This window comes from Schistocerca americana, chromosome 1 (genome assembly GCF_021461395.2).
Source record: "Schistocerca americana isolate TAMUIC-IGC-003095 chromosome 1, iqSchAmer2.1, whole genome shotgun sequence".
Lineage (NCBI taxonomy): Eukaryota > Metazoa > Arthropoda > Insecta > Orthoptera > Acrididae > Schistocerca > Schistocerca americana.
In genome coordinates, this window is record NC_060119.1 from 133,698,609 (window position 1) to 133,701,519 (window position 2,911).

The following is a 2,911-nucleotide window of genomic DNA, read 5'->3' on the forward strand; positions in this document are numbered from 1 at the left end:
CCAGCAAATTAGGGACACTGTTGCTCCTGGGGTATCGGTGAGGACCACTCGCAACCGTCTCCATGAAGCTGGGCTACGGTCCCGCACACCGTTAGGCCGTCTTCCGCTCACGCCCCAACATCGTGCAGCCCGCCTCCAGTGGTGTCGCGACAGGCGTGAATGGAGGGACGAATGGAGACGTGTCGTCTTCAGCGATGAGAGTCGCTTCTGCCTTGGTGCCAATGATGGTCGTATGCGTGTTTGGCGCCGTGCAGGTGAGCGCCACACAGGACTGCATACGACCGAGGCACACAGGGCCAACACCCGGCATCATGGTGTGGGGAGCGATCTCCTACACTGGCCGTACACCACTGGTGATCGTCGAGGGGACACTGAATAGTGCACGGTACATCCAAACCGTCATCGAACCCATCGTTCTACCATTCCTAGACAGGCAAGGGAACTTGCTGTTCCAACAGGACAATGCACGTCCGCATGTATCCCGTGCCACCCAACGTGCTCTAGAAGGTGTAAGTCAACTACCCTGGCCAGCAAGATCTCCGGATCTGTCCCCCATTGAGCATGTTTGGGACTGGATGAAGCGTCGTCTCACGCGGTCTGCACGTCCAGCACGAACGCTGGTCCAACTGAGGCGCCAGGTGGAAATGGCATGGCAAGCCGTTCCACATGACTACATCCAGCATCTCTACGATCGTCTCCATGGGAGAATAGCAGCCTGCATTGCTGCGAAAGGTGGATATACACTGTACTAGTGCCGACATTGTGCATGCTCTGTTGCCTGTGTCTATGTGCCTGTGGTTCTGTCAGTGTGATCATGTGATGTATCTGACCCCAGGAATGTGTCAATAAAGTTTCCCCTTCCTGGGACAATGAATTCACGGTGTTCTTATTTCAATTTCCAGGAGTGTATGATGCTCAATGCTTTATGAACAAAACTTCAAAAAAAGAACCGGTCAAATGTTTTGTGAAATGATTTGCTAACGTAAAAAATATAACGGAGAAATGTTGGATGCGTTTTTGAATAATGCTCGAAATCATGTGTATGCAAATGTGATACCGACTGAGAACTTGAAGTTCAGAATTTTAGAGAGTACCTACTAGAGGATATACAGGGTGCAAATTTAACTTGAGAACTCTCTTTTTTATTGCAGAATCAGATTCTACATGAAAAACAACGTACATTTTGCAACTTCCTGGCAGATTAAAACTGTGTGCCCGACCGAGACTCGAACTCGGGACCTTTGCCTTTCGCGGGCAAGTGCTCTACCAACTGAGCTACCGAAGCACGCCTCACGCCCGGTACTCACAGCTTTACTTCTGCCAGTACCTCGTCTCCTACCTTCCAAACTTTACAGAAGCTCTCCTGCGAACCTTGCAGAACTAGCACTCCTGAAAGAAAGGATATTGCGGAGACATGGCTTAGCCACAGCCTGGGGGATGTTTCCATTCTGGAAACGTACATTTTGTCTTAAACAATTTAAATTTAAAGTTGCCTCCCGCCCCATCCCTAGGGAGCTGGGGTGACCGGCTAATTTTAACACCAGCAGATGTCGCCCTCGAAAATAATCAACTTTGGATTCTACACATTTTTTCGTATGAAGCTTATTTTTCGAGCTATTCTGGTTTGTCAACTTAAAATTTACACCCTGTATTTGTAGTGGAATTTCACTCAGTGGCCTCCTTACGTCACGAACGTCTGAGCACCTCAGCTGCTGACAAGATTTCGAACATCACTGAAAGCTGCGCCAAATATTTCCCTAACTTATTTCCTTTCTTTCTTTTACAGAAATAATTTCACAAAATATTTGAAAGCTTTGTTAAAATTTTGTTATTTTTTGTCGAATGTTCGGTCAAAATGTTTGCGCCCCCTTGTCTTCATTAAACATGAACTGCTCTCTACATTATTATGTGAGATTGACCGTTAACACAATGTGTAATATATTCAGATACAATGTACTCTGATTTTCCATGGATTAAAAAAGTCTTTTAAGTGGGAATAAAATACGTTTACAATTGTGCTGCCGTGTTGGAACACAATGTCAGTGAAGGGTTTGTAAAATAGGACATTTTTTTTGTCTTATGGGGAAACGCAACGACAGTGTAGGAATATGAAGATGGTACCTGTTCTTTCGAACACGTCCGAAAGAACAGATACTATCCTCATATAGTTAAGGCTAACCTCTTATTGACTTTCTTCTTCTGTGTTGCACACGCATTGCCCGAACTCTTACGGAACTCAGTAAGATTGTCTGCTGTGAGTAATGAGTGTAATGGGCAGGGGCACTACGAATGTAGTGTGTGGACATTAAGTTGGGAATGTGGGGTCTCATGGGGAGCGTGCAAGGGATAAATACGTGCAGTCGTACTATCCTCTGTGCCGTCGGTGGCTCAGATGGACAGAGCATCTGCCATGTAAGCAGAAGATCCCGGGTTCGAGTCCCGGTCGGGGCACACTTTCAGCTGTCCCCGTTGATGTGTATCAACGCCTATCGACAGCTTAGGGTCTTGATTTACGTGGTATTGGTAGCTACGATGCCACAGCGTAGGTGCAAGTTCTTAAGTTGGCACTATGAAACCAACTCAGGCGACAGCGCCCTCTAGCTGGCGCTGTGCAGCTCTATGAGCGCCGCTCCGGATTCTGCCCATTTGATTCCGAGTAGACGACCAAGCAACATTGTTTCTATTTCATAGTGGGCGAGCTACTACAGATTTTGCTTGTGTAACTTTTGTGAGCTTTGATAGATCTGGCTTCGCACCTATGTCCTCCTCAGTGCAAAGTTACGTATGTCATGGAGTAATATTCTCTATTAAATGGCTTTCACGTAAAAACCAGTGCCGAGATTTTTACCTCACCTGCTCCTATTCACTTCCTACATTCGGCCCATCATTCAGTTTACAGGAGCAGACCCAC

General features: G+C 46.8%; 1 non-coding gene across 1 annotated transcript; it reads left to right on the forward strand.

The window, feature by feature from the left end:
* The first annotated feature begins 2,376 nt into the window (after positions 1-2,376).
* Trnat-ugu lies at positions 2,377-2,451 on the forward strand. The gene has a single exon. It is a non-coding gene; the product is annotated as a tRNA-Thr (tRNA).
* The last annotated feature ends 460 nt before the right edge of the window (positions 2,452-2,911 follow it).